An 18022-nucleotide genomic window follows, 5' to 3' on the forward strand; every position below is an offset into this window, starting at 1 on the left:
TTAAAATAAGGGTTGAGACTTCATAAAATAAAAGTGAATAACTCTGCATTTTAGTGTTCAGATATATTACGCTGCCTCAGACAATTCAATTTGTAATCCCGGGCATAAAGCAGCTGTCTCACAATGCCGGAGTTTGTCTCTCCTGCTGATGTGTGATGCCGGGCTGAGCTACTGTATTGCACCTCAGAGAACTTGCTGTAATTGGCAGAGATGGGAAAGGTGACTTTGACAGTGTGAGCACGCATTTTCTGATTCACAACTGTTATCTCTGCTTTTAAAATTGAGCTCGGCTTTGGTGGAAAAGCTCAAATACCCTTCAGATGAGTCCACAAAGTCAGGGCGCCGTTCGCTGTCGACGGAGCACGTTTTGATGACATCAGACTCTTTGGCTTGGAGAGAGAGAGAGAGAGAGAGGTTCACGATCACAAATATTGATCAGCCTGTCCGAAGCCCTAGGAATCATGGGAATTTGTAAACTGAGTAATGTTTGCACTTGAGAGACATCCAATAGTATCCAAGACGGCACAAGATTTGTAATGTGGCCGTGAGATATTGTGTTTACAGTAAAGCAGCATTACTCACTCTCGCAGGGTTATTCCCCCCCCCCCAGCTGCCCAAACCCCCGCCGTCATATTCATCACTACCCGAACATAACGGCGTTTACCTCACCTCACCTTTATTGGAAATTGCTGCTCTGAGTTTGGCTTTTCTGCCTCTGAGTGCGTTTGTCTTTGTGCTAAGACTTTGTTATCTCTCCCCAATAACCTTATCTATGAAGCTGCTCAAGTGTTGCTGAGGTCTGCAGTTTTCAGGAACAAGAGGACGTTGATGGAATTATTTAAATTGAGTGAAACCTCTGTTTAAATCGTTACTGGAGCATGAGCAGATACATGACTCACACACACACCGCTAACATCGTTGTTTGTGGTCAAAATTGCGTCAAGTATAGCATCTGGTTTATTGTCGCAGTGGTCGCTTTGGTGAAATTCTTATCATTTATCGACCCTTATTAGTTTAAAAAAAAGATGAATTATTTTTTAAAAATCATCGTGATGTTTGATGTCCCCAGCAACCTCTGTAGTCTCATTAAGCCACTTGTTAGCAACCACCTTTTTTGACACACGTAATCGCTTCATAATTCGAATGTGGGATGTTTGCTGATACATTACATGTTGTAGAACAAAATATAAAATCTTATGACCTTCTTTCAGGGCATTTAACCAAAAAAAACTTTCAAAAAATCCAACTTTCAGATGAGGGAACAAGAAATGCAAAAATGCTGCGCTAACTTACGTCTGGGTTTCAGACTCATTCCTGTGGTTACTTTTAGCTTACTAAAATAGTAGGCTAAAAGTAAAGTACTATAGAAACAGCTTGAATAGTTAGCTAAAAATATTCTTTAAAATATTTAACTGAAAGCAGCCCAGGCTATAGTGACACAGTTGAAAGGGTTAGCTCAACGAAGCGTCGTCAAAGCAGCTAAAACTAGTCTGAGTGGATAAGAAGTTGGCTAAAAGTAGCCTAGTATATAAACTAGCTAGAATAGAAACAAATACAATATAAACAGTGAAAATAGTTAGCTAAAAGTATTGGATAAATGGTTAAAATAACTAAAAGTAGCCTAGTGTAGGCCTATAAACAGTTAGCTAACTGCTAGCTAGCTAAGTAATGAGTAGGCCTAAACAGTCATTTGCAAGTTGGACAAATGGTTGAAATTGTAGACAGTGCATTTGTATGAGAACATTATCCTAACAACATCCAATTTTAAGGTAACTAAAATTGTTGAGATTTTTAACTTTCAGTGCTGGGACCTACATGCTTTGTTGCGTATTTGTTTGATATTCTGGGGTTATTTCAGTTAAGATGGATGCTGATGGTAATTTTACCAAGAAGAGGATAGGATAGGTATTTCGGTTTCAAATGCAAAAAGGAAAAAGAAAACGCCTCACAAGGTTTCGGTGCACAAAAAGCCGTCTAAAAATTCCCACAACTAGACGAAGAACTATACCTAGGCCTTTGTTAAAAAAGGAAGTATGTTCCCCATCTGCCAGTTCTCACTCCACTCAAAACAACAAGTACTTTGTTTGCCTGAGGAAAGGCCTCTCTCTCACACACACACACACACACACAGTAATACAGGCACAGTGGTGGTGGGAGTGATCTTTTATCAGACGCTTTTCAGGAGAGAAAAAAACAAAAAGAAGATGAGGGCATTGTACAAAAGAGAGGAGAGCGAGGGTGTTCAGATTAATATCATATGCTGGGAGGAGAGGGATGTCAGGGACCAGGCTAAAGCAAAGACGCAAGGAAAACCTTACGAGGCGATCTTTAGTGAGAAGAGCACGAAATTAATGTTCACTTTCTTGTCAAGTTAGCTTAGCTTAGCATAAAGACTGGAAACAGAGGGAAGCAACTAGCCTGGCTTTGTCCGAAGGTAACGCAATATGCTACCCATCACCTCTAAACCTCACTAATTAACATGTTACATCTCAGTCAGGTCAGTCAGTCAACTGAGGACCTTTGACGCTGCAGTAAATACTGATAAGGAAACACTCATTTTCGTTCGGTGTCTTTTTCCAGGCGCTGAAATCCTTCCTGAACTTGTTGTGACAAACAGATTTGTGTACTTCCACCCTTGAGCCCATAAAAGGACAGACAGAGATCTCATTCTTGATCTTTAAAAAATCTTGCATAAGACCGCTGCTCACACCGTCCTCATTGGTCTGTCCATCTCTCGAGGAGTTGGCAGCGAGCGACTGGCCCACACTTCGAGGATGCGGTGCAAGTGAGCCATTTCCGGATGACGATGACTTATCGCTCCATGTGTTATTAGCGAGAGATGGAACACAAAACATCCTGTTTTCAGTGCAAAGAAAGACTGACATATGAACATGGGAGTGAATCATAATCACTGTAAATGTAGCCAACTGTAAAAAGTATCTCTCACTCCCCCTCTGATATGATTCTGGCTCTAATATCCAGGCTGGATGGATGGATTGATGCTCGGATGAGCTCCAGAACATTTCTCTTCTCTTCTAAACACACAAGAGGACCTTCCTTGCTGCTTTTATTCTTTTAAATAGACGGAGAGCTGTGTTATCCAACTCTGACGTCAATGTTGGGACAATATCAACAGCAGCCACAAACCATCATAACTTGGAGTGGTGTATATCAGGTCTTGGCGCTGGATGTTCTGTAGCTATAACCTGATACTCCGCTGGTTCCGCTGTTGGCAGAGGCCGGGCTGAACATTATGTACCGTGGGAATGTTCCTGAGTACTACTCTACCATATCACCGCTGTGTTTGTTTACACTTAAAGTTCCCGTGAAGTCAAAATCGCTGTTGTAAATGTTTTTTTCATATCTCACAATGACACCAGAATCAGACCCAACGATGGCAAAAAAGGCTGTTTTGCAGGGATTTTTATGGTATTTTAGAGTTTTGTTACTCCATTAGAAATGTTGATGACTCATCCTGCACTCGGGGGCGTATGTTCATTTGTCGTTCAATAAACGCTTTCTTTATTTTATGACGTTTGCCATGGATGTGTAAAAAAGAGGAACGTCACCAGAAGAGCGTTTTGTGGATATACCTCACCGAAGTCACTATAGAGGGAGAATACTCACAACGGGTCTCTTGCTTAAATATTTATGTACTGTCTAAACTCTTGACCTACTAGTTGAGATTGTGCCAGAAATCTCCACTCTGCTTCTAAAGTAAGAACTGGAGATATTCTTTGTTACTTTAAGAAGGACAAATCCCCCCAACCAGCTGTCAGTATTACACCACCTGTGTTTTATAAACGTTCTTGTGCATGTAAATGATCTTGAAAGTTAAAAGGTCAAAGTCCACACCAACAGAAGCTCCTTTCTCCCACACAAAAACACTGCTCCAGAAACGCCTCACCAGTTGTCCCGCCTTTAATTCTGTGACTCACACTATGTTACCGAGTCACACATTTGCATAATGTATGCCTAGCGGCTACTTTGGCACATGAGAGTTTATTTAGCACAGCTGCTCTGTTGTTGTTAGCGGTGCCTGCTCAGGCATGTGTGAGCCGGCCAATCGGAGGAGATTTGGTATTGAGGAGGCGGGCCTTAAAGAGACAGGAGCTTCAACAACGTGTTTCAAACAGAGGGGGAATACAGAGCTGCAGCAGAGTGTAGGGCAGTGTTTTCTGGCGGTAAGCATGTTTAACCTTATCACAGTACAGGTCTGCAGTACTTTTGTGATCATGTAAAAACACTACAACACACAGAACAAAGCAGATTTTCTTCATAAATACGCTCCAGCTGAAGAGAAACCTGTGTGCATATGCTGGTTTTCATACCAGTGTGATGTGCCTGTGTGAGATGGTGAAGGGAAGAGTAGGCGGGTGGCTGAACACATCATATTTGGGTAGAGAGGGTGTGTGTGTGTGTGTGTTGCTGAGAGCAGTGCTGAAGTGCATTTAACAGGCTGGGAGGGCGATCAGGACCCCCAACACCCTGCGAAACAGGAGGGTGAGTCAGCCGCTCTGCAGACCTTCACTCAGAACACAGTTAACATAACGTCTTGTTGTCTGTACGGCAGAATATCCCAGATTTCATGAAAAATATCAACACATTTTGCACAGTACAAAAGAAAACAGCAATCAATTTCCTCCCCTCCCAAATCACACGTTTCACACAATCTGATTTCCTGCAGAATAGTTTTGAATCAAACAAAGTCAACAGCCAGAGGAAGAACAGCAGCTCTCACCGGTGAAGCTAAAGATCTGTGGCTCAAACCAGATGATTTAAGAGGATTTCGGTTTGAAATGTGGGTTTTTGACAAGATATTTTCAAACAGTTTTGTCTAGCAGCAATGTCAACATACTGATTGACCTGATTACCCAGCATGCTCTCTGCTCTTTGAGTGTTTTGACTTCTTTGACTCTTTTTCTCCCTCCATTTACATTTACATTAAACTTGAATTGACACCTTATTCAGAGTGATTACGTTGTGCGAACAAGCGGACGGTTCAGTGTCGTGCTCAAGGACACTTCATTTCACTCCTGATATTGTCAAGAACATAAAACGTTAAAACCATTACACTGTAGTACAATAATATCAGCAATAACAGATACATACCTCACAGTAAATAGTTAATCTCCCTCTCTCTCTTTTCTGCTGTATTCTTGTAGCTCTCTCTATCATTCCTGTCTCAGTGTGTGTTTCACTTCTCATACAGTAATCGTTATAATCCAGTGAAACAGCTGCATCGACTATCTTTGATTTGTGATCTTTTATAGTCGCCCCCCCCTCCCCCTCTCAGATCTGTCCTCAAGTGTTCCCACTGTTATTAATGGCGTTCAGGGAGCCAGTTGATTTAAATAAGAGTGCGGCACGTTCATGAGATCAATGTGCAGCTGTTTTAAGAGGGAATTTATGACACCCAGCCGCTGTCCCACTGTGCTCACTGTGCAGATTTTGCGCTGATACCGTGAGCTCGCTTCCAGGCCGTGCGATGTAAATCATAGGAAAAGGTCGGCGGCGGGGTCAAATCATTTAGGGTTTCATCACAGCGAATGAGCGTCAGCTACAACTTCATCATCACCGGCGCGGAGAGGTGAACAATCCTGCGTGCAGATACCTCAGTGCTGCTGCCAGTTTATTGAAGTGAGCTGAATTGAGTGTGATGTTTTCCAGGCTGTGGATATAAACCCGAGGTGAGAAAGTTTAAAGGACGCTGTGTTCTGCACTCAGATGCGAGGCTGTGAGCTGCGCTGCTAACACAGACAGCGGGAGCTGAACACACACAAGGAGCATTACATCACCCTTGTTTCTATGCAACGCTAAGTTTGACAACAAGCTGAAAGCTATCTGATTAGCTTTAGCTAACTCAAAGTGATAAAAGGGAAGAAGCAAACAGACAGATGGAGATATTGATCCGCATTTCATTTGCGAGGGGGATGAAGGGTTTGTTCAGAGGCCTGAACTTAAAACACACTTACAACAACCTTCTGAGGGTTTTTCCTTGCATGCAACTCCCTGAACCGAAGATGCATGTAAACATTTATTTATTTATAACATCTCCTGTAGTCGGTGTCCTCACGCGCTCTCACTGTTCCACCTCACATCTCCAGTTCGGGTTTGTTGGGGCTGAGGCTTTAAAATACAGTTTAAGTTGCCTGCACAACACTCGTGCACCAAGAAAGTGGAGGTTGAGGTTGCGTCCAGGAGCCACAACTCCCATGTTCGTGTCCCGCTGGAGACCTTTGTTGCAGATCGAGTTGAAACATGAGTTATTTAACTTGGATATTTAACTTAACTAACAAATGTAGAAAATTGGCACATTAATCGATATTAAAAATAGTTGCCATCTATCCACTGTCTACTATATAATAAAATACAGATGTTTAACAAATGATTTAAACTGCATAATGTAAAATATGTGCGTTCAACCACCTTCTTATTTAATTTGCTCTGTGTTCCCAGTGTAAACTGTGTTTCCGAGGCTGTTAGCATGTCGCTGTGGACTCCTCTGCTCCATGCCGGTCCATTAATTCAGGTCTGAGGGATTAGGTGGAGGTTTGTTGGAGTGTGGCGCTGTGCTGCAGGCAGGACTCGGCTCCGTCCTGCAGAGAGGACGCTTTAGGTCCAACAGCGGCGATGCGAGTACACCTGACGGTTAGTTCAGTGCGGTTTGCCTCCTGCCCAGTCAAATAGATACTTTACAAAGTTTTACTTCCGCCCTCTAACTCACCTTGGCCATGAGACCCCAAGTTAGGACTGAACTCTCTCACCCTGAAGGCCCCTTTACTGTAAATACATTTGGAAGATGTCCAAGATATCGAAGTATCGACCGATGTGTTGTTCTGGCACTCCTTGATTTGGAAGCATAAGACAAAATGTTGTCAAGACTCAGGTTTTGTGGCAAGTTTAATTTTGAGTTTAACTGGCTGAAAATCTTTTAAGATGAGACAAAAGACCGAGAGAACAGACCGAGCCTTTAAGATCAGCTGTTTTATTTGACATTTTCCTGTGGTCCCATTATAATTTGTGAATATGGTCGACGTCACCCCGCGGATGAGTCAGCGTGGGCTAGTTCAAACGCTGCCTTAGCATCCTAATTTTTATTCTGACGCTGAATTTTCATAATTTGTCACCAGGTTTGGCAGATAGGAAGCAGCGCTGAATATTGTTGATCGGTGTTCATGATAAACAAAGCAACATCTGAGCTCTATGTTTAGCTCTATTTTCCATTTCTCGGTGTTTACTCACCGACCTCTAGTTGATCATCTTCCTCTTGACCGACTCGGGCGACTCTTTCAGTCAACTGGAGACCATCTTGCTGCATTTTCATCTTTCTATTGACTGTGCGTGTGTTCATTCTCTCTATAAAGGTGGCTTCTCAGTGGATTTTGAAGCATGGGATCCAAACTTAGCACTAAGCCAAAGGTTGTTTTACTGGTGAGTTCCTGCTCTGGTTGAAGTTGAACTCTATTGTATAATTCTATTGTTTGTATCCGCTGTTTTTAACTAAAGTACTTAAGTTTCTAAAGTCTTAGAGTGCAGAACCACAAATAGATGCAAACTAGTTTCACCCCGTGGAGCTGATTACATGATTGTGATTGGCGTAGGTGAGGTGTTGCTTTTGCAGTTGCTGTTATTAGCGCGAGGTGTTTACTTGGCTTGCGTTCTGGGAATGCCTCTCTCCTTGGCTGCTGCCGCTGCTCAGGGACTCTTCTGAGAACTGGACAGCTCGCGCTCCGCCTGACCAGAAGGCTGTGACGCACTCCGCTGTGACACCGGTGACTCACTGGTTCCCTGTTCCTGGATCTGTGAAATCTCATCCTACCCTTCATCGCAGTTCTTGCCCCGCTCTGTGACCCCGCCTGTCCCGGCGTGTCCACACGTCTCGACTGAGACGCACAGATGGACCACAGGCAGGAGAAATCCCTCCCACTCCCTCTGACATCTCCTGAGCTGAGGGTGATGCTGCTCATCTTGTCTTTGTGTATAACGCGCTGACACCTCACAGAGAGACAGACAGAGGAGGCCTATTGTGAAGATTTAACTGAGACTGAAAAACTGTGCATATATCTACATACATCTACATACATATTTCTTTTCCACAACTTGTGAAAACCGATAAGGTCTTGGTTTGATGCTCAGACTACATTTCTCCTTTTTTTAGTTCCTTTCATCCATCAATGTAAGTAAGTAAGAGCTCCGTGCGCAGTCAGAGGTCGACTGACCCAAAAAAAAGTCAGTTTTAAGACGTGACAGTGCTCTGGTTAGATTTTGGTTAGGTTTAGGTTCAAATCACCAAGAGCTTCTTTGTCATAGTGACAATAACAAACACATGGTTATGGCTGCGGGACGATCGTGGTCGTGCTTTAAAGAAAAACATTGTCGACTGTTGGTAGATTGAAAAAGTGGTCTCCCGTGTGAAAGACTGATGTTTCGTGAACACGACAACATTGTCGCTTGATAATGACATCACCTAAACCGAGACCGAGTCATAACCCAGACCAGAGAGTATTGAGGCCGAGCGAGACCAAAACTTTGAGGTGAAGTCCGCTGATGCTGCTGTCAGTCTCTTAAATAAATAAAAAGGTAGTAAAACAGGCAGGTCCTTTATCTGGAATCAGAGTAATACCTGTATATTGAAACAAACATTGCAAACAAACTGTCGCATTTCTTTCCTCTGAGAGCACCTGGATCTTGGATTTAGTACCACGTCCTGAGCTACAAGGATATTGAAGTTCAGGAACTTGCCCTAATAGCAGGGCCAGTACACTGGAAACAAAAGCAGACACTGACAATGACTATAAAGTTCCTTAAGCAGAATACAGTATAAGAACATAAGACTATAAATAATGATTTGAGGAGAGGAGTCGAGAAAGCAGTGGGGCAAAGCGAACATGACGGAGAGGGTCTGGCCTCCCTGGAGGAGCTCGCTGCTCCTCTGGTAGCGGATCACAGGCGATCTCTTTCTCCCTTCTTATTCCTTTTCCATCAACACATCATCTCAGGAGTAAACAGACCCACACGATGCTGCCACAGGCCGCTGCAGCAGCTCTCAGCTCGCAGACGGACTGTGGCGAGCTCAGCGCTTCACGTCAGAAACGGCGGACATCCCCGTTCGTTCGGGGCAGAGAGGAGCGCCTTTGTTGGGAAAGCGCTCGGAGCCGAGCCGTGGGAGGTCAAATGACTGTCTAACATCTGTCAGTCATCCTCCAGCGAGCCGAAACCTGACGGCACCTCGCTGCCTCCATTAGTCTGCCTCCCACATCACCTACAGCTACAGCTGCTGCGCTACATACCTGCCAACCTCTCCACAGGCTGCAAGATGCATCTTTATTTGCAGAGCTGCTAATGTTGTATTCTTCTTGCTCCCCAGGTTTCTTTTAGTGAAGACACAGTGAAATAAAAACACTTTAATGTCCTGAAAACATATTTTAACAGCTTCTTACAGCTAGTTTGTTTTTACTTTCTCATTTATTTACCCATTTGCATTAAATGTTATAGAAAAAGGCAAGTTGTTACGTGCTTTAAACCATGTCCCTGCTCTAATTCTCCTGCTCTTATGGTACATGTCAAATGTATATTTTACACAAGCATTTTTGATTATTTATACATCTGAATCTGTCTCCCTTTCCCTTCCTCTGAAACGTTGAGTTATTTCTCGATGACTCATCCTGCACTCGGGGGCGTATACATAAATTATGTCCAATCAAATGTGATTCGGAGAAACCAGCTAATCTCTCTCATCATACGGAGATCTACAACCCAGAATGAAGTGAAAGCAGAACTTTTGGGTTCTGTTCCATAGCCAGGAAAACCTTGAAAGCGCATTCATGTTTGTATCAACGAGAACAAAATAGCTTGTTCATGACCTAATTGACATGACATAATTTGCAGTTTACAAAAATAATGACTACACCTGCTGTCTTTTGCTCTGTCGTACTGGAAGCTGATTTAATAACATGAATTTGAAAAAACAAAACAAAAGGGACCCAAGCACAAGACACAGAGGCAGGAATGTTAAAAAGCTTTATTAACAAAGCTGAAAAAGCCCCAAAAAATACAAAATACAGGCAAAAAAAGAGCAGGAAACAAAAAGGCAGGCAACAAAACCAGGCCAAAGAGAATCCAAGAAAAACTAAAGAATAATACAAAAAAACTAAGAACAAACCAGAAAGTGACGGGGAACATAAGCAGGAACACGGAGATCGTAAGAGGAAGACACAGGCAATGCAGATGAACCGACAAAAAGTCAGAGTAAGAGAGTAACACAGGCTTAAATACACAGGAACTCATTAACAAATACAATACAGGTAAAGAGGAAAAAGGTGGGAAAAAGACAAAGACAGGAAGTGCAAAGCAAAACATGACAAACAAAACAGGAAATGACCAAACCATGACATGTAATATGTGATAGATATTTTATCCTTTAAAAATAATGACCTTGTTACAAATAATATGCCAATGTCATGGAAAACTGGACTATAATACTGTAACTAATGATACTGTCTCATTAGACATCATGATTATTACCAGAAACATGATAAGCTGAACCCAGAGTGAATAATCCCTCACACAAGCACACGAGGCAACACATACCCACTTTCGGATGCAGGCAGGAAGTTAAGAGCAAAAATGACGGAGCACTTCCTTGTTGCTGTAACGTAGACGGTCGCTAAAATCCCAATTGACCTTGTTAGCTCGTGATATCGCGGGCTGGAGGTTTGTTTGGATGGACTTCAGAGGGGAATGGTTAAAGTCTAAATGCCTCCAGCTCCAGCTCCCGGTGTCCATTTTCAAATTCCCAGAACGTTTTGATCAGATGCCTCCTGAAATTATACCCTGTCTGGATATTCTGTTTATAATACGCCACATTACTTGAGCTAAATATGCTCTAACTGTCATTTTACTTTAAGTCTCCACACAACAGTTCTGCTTCGGCCGGGTGCTGACATGAAAACAGCATGTTTTCACAGCCTTGAGATGCCTCGCTACATCTGTGTTGTGTGAGTGTGTGTGTGAGTGTGTGTGTGTGTGTGTGTGATGGGAGAGAGACGGTGCGAATGGGCCTCCCTGCCTTAGCGGGGTCATTACCAAGATGAATATAGTGATTATAAGGATGAATAAGGTGTGATTATGAAGATGAATAAGGCGATTAGGGCTCTTGTCACCGCTGCTCGGGCGGCTGTTCATTAGAAGGCAGAAGGTGTCAGCGTGTAACATGCGTGAACCCATTAACTTTCCATCCACGGGGGATTTGTATGCACATACCTATACATGCATGCACATGAGAATGCTGCAATGCCCTAACACCAGACCAGAGGAGGCCATTTGTGTTCATTTGTGCGGTTAAATGACCCGTGTGTGCAATATATCTCCTTCCATTGGCCGCTCGGTGCTATAATCCAGCTTATGTGTTTGACCCTAAAGGACGCGGACACACCTGACTGCGTCTGCAGGTTGCTGTGTGGAGCTAAAGCTAGCTTGCAGGCTGCCGTGCTGGTACTGTAACAGCAGCTGACTAATGCTGCATGCTGTGTCACTGAAGCCGCTGTGTGTCCAGAGGTTAAAGACACCTCACCGGCTCCGTCCATGTGATTCTGAAGGTGGGAGGAGGAGGAGGAGGAGGAGGAGGAGGGTGTAGCGGAGGGGGGGGGCTTTCTGGATGGTGACGCACTTAATGGCTGCCTGGAAAGTTTTTTGAGAATGCCGCCCACTGACGAACCAGAAGTGGGCTTGAATCTCTCTCTAACTCTTTCTCTTTTAAACGGCACCTCCCACTCAGTCAACAGCCCTGCCGACCCCCTGCAACCCCCCCCCCTCCTCACTCCACCCTCCCCATCCCATCATGCACCTCCTCCGTGTTTGTGTCTCATCAAACCTTTGTCTCTGTCTGCAGCGCTGTGGCAGCTGTGATCATGTTTGATCACTGTTTGAGGTTTTCGTGTGTGTGTGTGGGCAGGATGTCTCTCTCCTCGGGCACGCAGGAAGGATTCGTCCGGTCTTTCTCTTTTCTTACCTGCAGATATGTACGATGTGATGGGAGCCAACGTGAATACAAAGGACTGTGATTCATGTGTCCTGCGTATGATTGTGTGCATGAAGAGCTTCACATGACAGTGGCAGCACCAGTGACCAGCTGCACTTTTCAAATGATCTGGAGGAGAAGCGATACTGTAGGAAAATCTGATCTTCTGTATGTGAAGTATAATGTAAACGAAAGACAAAGATCCGTCTGTGCACAGCAATCATCAGACAATCGCCTGAATAAGTGTTCGCTTAGCACGTTTCTGCAAAACCACAGCTAAGTCAAAACTGAACGTTTCTTTTTTTTGTCTGTTTAGGTTGAATTTTCTATTTCTCTCTCTCTTGTCACAACGTTGCGCTTATGCTCTGGTTAGGTAGGCACAAGGTAACCGCTTGGTTAGGGCAATCCTTCCAATTTTATTTCAAATAATTCGTCAATAATCTTGTGTCTTGTCAGTAATCAAAAATGTGTTACATAGTAAAAGCTGCTTCCTTGAATGATGAATTCCAGTGCAGTCTTGATTTATTTCATATGACTTATATAATATAAAGTTATATCAAGTCCAGTGTGCTTCAGGATGTCGAGGTGAGGTTGGTGGATGACGGATGTGTTCATTAGTCACCGTGTTTACAGTCTTTCATTCACTTGGTGATATAGAAAGGTTTGCCTTGTCTGAACAGGAGGATGTTGCTGTGAAATGTGAGCGTGATAAAGCGTTTTCAATGCAGATATGTGCCTCTGCCAGAAGTGTGTTACTGAGAGGGGAAAGATTAGCAAGCCTTTCTTCAACTTGCGTCATGCAGACCTCACAGTCAACCTTCTCCTGCAGAGAGCAGTTGACCATTCACAGTTCCTGTGGTTGCACATTGTTGCACACAACTATAAAGGCAGGGCTATGCTCATAAAGAACTATATTATGTTAATTGACCACAGAGTCCATTTGGTTATGTCAGAAGGAGACAGACATGTTAATAAATTTAGGTGAAGAAATTAGACAAAATTATTATTTGCAATTCACCTGTGGTTATGTTAAAGCACCATAACCACTTGGTTAAAAGGTCTGGCTTAAAATACCTGTTCTATAGAGATGTCGCTAGATCTCCTTAAATATATCCAGTGGCTTCACACTTGCAAATGTTGAAACACAACTTCTGCTCAAGTTAGTAGCCAGAGAGGAAATGAGGGTCTTCTTCTCCTGTTCCCGTCTAACAACCAGGAGCCAGAGGCCATGCTGTTGGTAGAAAAGCCCTCTCAGCTGCAGCATAGACCTCTCTTAACCAGTCAACACCTAAACCTTGGAACGCTTCCACATTAAGCAGAGCTCGGCTTTAGCTGGAGCCGATCCAAAACCCGGCACCTATATGTGAACCTCAGCCCGGGGAAAGCTCCTTTTTAAAAACATGAATACAGAGCAACACGGCGGCGTCACCGGCCCAAAAATAGCTTCTCCTCCTGGTTATGTGTTTGGGCCTGAATGTGGGCTGACCGGATAAACCTGGGGTCCCTCAGGAGCAGACCCAGAGCCTCGCTGTGGTGGGCGACAATAAATCTACATTCGCCCACCCCCCTCTTCTCTGTGCCACAACAACCCCCTTCTCTCCGCCACACTCCACTCTTGAGTGCTTCTCTGTCTCTCCAGGCTCTGTGGTAATGAAGTGCTTTATGGCTGCAGAGGACAGGAGGGGACGCAGGGGGGCACGGGGTTAGCCCATAGCTCATTCACACGATGGGGGGGCACGGTGGCTAGCGGTGACTGGACTGATTGAGTAACCACGCACCCTCGAACACACACTCATATACGTCACCTGACCCCAGTGGAGGGGTCCAAGGGGGTTTGGTGGTGGGAGATCTCAGATAACCTGCTCGCTCTTTTAATGACGGCACTACAAATTATTACCACTCGATTGATACTATGCGTCAGGCTGAGCGGGCTGAAGTTACAGTCTGGATTTCCGCACAATCCTACACCTTGTTCTCAACGAGGGTTTAAAGTTCGGCGGGTTTCATTGTTCATTTGTAGTGTTAAATTATCTGAAGCCCTTTGAGACTGTAACAGTGATTAAAGGCTGCGCAAATAAGCTTGACTCGCTGCCCTGAAATTCAGGAAAAACAGCGTTTCACCGTGTTGGTTAATTCCTCATGTCATAATGTTTGTCTTTAGAGAATTAAATACCAAAAAAATGCACGAAACCTTTGCCTTCTTTTATTTTAAAATGAAAACCAGACCTAATTTTCTTCCTACTGAGCTGAATTTGATTGTTTCTCTCTCAGTAGATTGCCTTTGAGGATAATCTCATGCACCGGGATACATAGGCAGACAGTAAAATAGGCAGATTTTATAATGTGCATCATGGGATGGTGATGTTTTTTGTCCAGACTAAAATATCTCAGCAACTATCTCATTCAATGCTATGACTCTGAGACATTCCTGGTTCTCAGAGGATGAATCCTACTGACTTTGGTGATCCTAGGAAACATAGGAAGTGTAAGTACGACAACACGTTAAACTAAGATGGCAAACTGCTAAACATCAGCATGTTCACATTGTCGTTGGATGTATCATGCGGCTGGAGTCTCGTGGCTGTAGTTTGATATTTAGCAAAACGTGCAAACTCTTCAAAATTCTTAAAATACATACATCTAAAATATGTAAGACCTCAGCGAATAGGTTATGGTATTCAATAAACTATTAAAAAATGATAAAAGTATTGAAATTGTGTCCTAAATTTTAAAAAATCAGCATTTTAGTTTTACTCATTAAACACCAAAACATCTTAATATATATCTGTTTTCATATGAAAGGCTTTTAAGTGTCCCTCTCCCGCCCCGTTCATCCAGTTTCAGTCAGTTTTCATGTGACTTTAAACTCAGAGTCCTTCAAGCGTAATCCAGCATACAGTGCTGAAAGTGCAAGTGTTGCTCTGTGAATACAGGTGTTCCTCTTTCGGTGCTAAGTGTTTTGACCCCTGCGCACCTGAGCCTCCGGTAACACCTCTCCTCTCAACAGTCGTCCCCCTGCCAAAGCTCTTCGTGGCCAAACGGCTCTCTCCGAGCCTCGGCCCCGCGCTCACACTCACGTGGGGAGGTCTCTGAAATGAAAATGCCATTATAAAACATTTACCAGCCTGCTGAGTTTACATGTCTTACAAGAAAAGGACCGTTTGGAGCGGTTAAGTGTCACATAAATCTTTCAGCACGCTAATTGAAGTGGTTCCCCCAATAGGCCACTCTCCACAGCTGCTATTACAAATCGCACAACTGCGGATGGGGCGGCCAGCTGCAAACCAAATCTTACACCCACTTGATAATGTTGTTAAGACACACACATGGTGCTCTGCGGATTGCTGCTGCTGCTAGTTTGCTCAGACAGCTCCACTGGGAGTGTGCAATGTAGTCGTATGTAAACACAAGTCATCTTTCAGTGAAATATGCTCTGAGAGGCGGCACAAGTGTGTTCTCCCCCTCCTGTCTCCTCTCCTGGAAATGCAACTTATTTAAAGCTTATTTAAGCAGGCAAGTTGAAGAGGAGCATATTGTTATTTCCAGCAGTGGCCTGGGGGAGTAGTTTGCAGGAGGCGGCGGGGTTTCACCTATCAAATGCACCAGCTCACATCTGAAACTGGCGTGCTACAGCTAGCTGCGAAGCTTCAGAGGATGACGTGCTTTTGAGCTCTATGCTAGCGCGAGTTAGCAGAGATCACCTTCCAGCTGATTGGAACGAGCCCAGTCTGCCACCGAAGAAGAAGCTTTGTGTCGTATATCAGAGCAGGAAGTTGGAAACTGTGCAGGTCCGTTAAACTCTGGAGGGCTTTTTCATGGCTCAGCAATTACCCAGGCCTAAACTGTGACACTGAAACTTGATGTATTCCACCTCCCACTCCATCTTCCCTCTCTGTCCTTCAAAACCTCTCTGTTCCCTGCCCTTCCTATATTTATCTCTCCTCCTCCTACCCATTTCATTGTCTTTCCCCCTGCTTTTCTGTTTCCTTATCTCTAATTGCCACAGAACTTGTTGATGAAAATCGATAAGTGTTTTTTGATTATGGGCCAGAGACGAGTGGACACACACATAAATAGTCGGTACATTGGATTGTGTCCACTGAGGATTAGTGGGTTTTTTTATGCAGAGGTTCCCACAGTCATCCAAAATGCTTCCTCCTTTGAAACGCATGCATTTCCGTCAACTTGTTTTTATGCACATTTTCAGTTTACACATAGAAAAACCTAAGTGGAAACACTGTAAATTGGACAAAAAAAGATGAAAAATTGTATAAATGTTTTTACATGTGGCTGAGATGGAAAAGTTGGGGCACCAATGACGGCAAAAAGCGATGGAAACCGACGGGAATCTTGTTTAAACTGGACAAAGAAACACTAACCAACATCTGGCTTTTGTCTTTAAATGAAAAGAGTACAATCGACACTCATTCCTGGGTCGAAAGACTCTGCAGTAGACACAAATATTTATCAGCATTGATGGAAATATGACACTGTGGTGGACGTGACTGAACCTAACCTGGACATCATTTCTAAGCTTCTGTCTGAGTATCCATGCTTTAGTTCATGAAGCCTGTGACTTAAACGTCCACTGAAGAGATAAAGACATGAGATCTACTGTATGTGGAGCGATGAGGAGGCTGCAACCCCCCTCACATCCATCATGTTTTCGACTCCTTTTGGTGTTGGAAACTTGACAAAGCAAACGTTTCCTCCATCTAAATACATCCGTCCTGAGCTGAGTCTCTAAACAGACGGTGGCCATTGCCAGCCTGCAGGTAGCCCCGGCACAAGTACTGTACGCAGGTGGGAGAGCAGATCGAGGACGCTTTGATGGCTCTTTTTTTTTCCAGGTGACACTCTCTCTAATGTCTGAGTGGTCATCACCGGGGGGTCCCTCTCTCTCCGCTGCATGTGGGCCATTCACAAAGTAATAACCGCACCCCGCTGTGCCCATCATGCCTCGCTGCCAAAACCTCCTCTGCAACACCTGGCACAATGGTAGCCAACACCTGTTCACCTAATTAGAGGGACACTGGAGGGAGAGGAGATGAAGAAGTTAATGAAACGCTAATCTGGTCCAATCAAACGCCCGGGCATCTGCCTGCTCGCCGCGGCAGCAGGTCGCCGTAATGGCCGCCTTATGCGCGCCTCCCCCGCCACGCCACCTTGAGTGACCTCATCAATGCCAAACCTCTGCTGAGAGGCGGCGAATATAGGAGAGCAGACAGGAGGAAGTGGGAGGGGGAGGAGAGGGAAGCCGGCGCGCTGCTTCCTGGACGGACAGAGTGGCTGGACGGCGAGCTGTCAGTCAAATGAACGAGCATTAAGAGATGAGGTTCCCTGTGCAGAGAAGTTGGAGCGGCTCCAGGTCGCACCAGCTGCGCTGCTCTTGTTTACAAGCTGGCACCTGCTGCAGGAGAGGCTCGGTGCTCAGGTCTGATTCTGAAGAGCGGGTTCTGGCCTAAGTGAGACCAGAGTACAGGGTCCACTGATGTGAACTGAATGATCGTCTTTGCCTACAACTAAACGACTATTTTGTTGAGCAGCACGTTCAATCTCCTGTCCTCAAAATGGTTTGCAGGTGGCTTGAGGTCTGTTTTTTTTTTTATGCCATATCAGCAGCGACATGTACAAAACATGCCAAATTTAAGAGGCAGTCTGATTGTCTAAGACAACAAGGTGTTGTGTCCGAGATGACACGTCAGAGAGTAAGGTAGAAAGTTGGCACAAACTTGAATACATTACCTCATCTGTGAACGCCACTAGTCGTGGTTACATGGACCATATTTCTTCAATCTGATTGAAATCATTCTGATTAGATTCCAACGTACAGGATGTGTGTAAAAATGACATTAAAAGTCATTAAGAATTGCATTTAAAACACATTAAAAACAAGTAGCAAGACATCAAGAAACAAAACATTAAAACAAGTTAAGAAATAGGAAAGTAAGCTAAAACAGAATAGGTTTAAGAGAGGGAAAGACACAGACCTACACAGGA

General features: G+C 44.1%; 1 protein-coding gene across 1 annotated transcript in view; it reads left to right on the forward strand.

The window, feature by feature from the left end:
* cacng2a (calcium channel, voltage-dependent, gamma subunit 2a) overlaps positions 1-18022 on the forward strand; it is a 60364-nt gene that overhangs the window by 19507 nt on the left and 22835 nt on the right. The window lies entirely within an intron of this gene.

Source organism: Pagrus major, chromosome 23 (genome assembly GCF_040436345.1).
Source record: "Pagrus major chromosome 23, Pma_NU_1.0".
Taxonomy (NCBI): domain Eukaryota; kingdom Metazoa; phylum Chordata; class Actinopteri; order Spariformes; family Sparidae; genus Pagrus; species Pagrus major.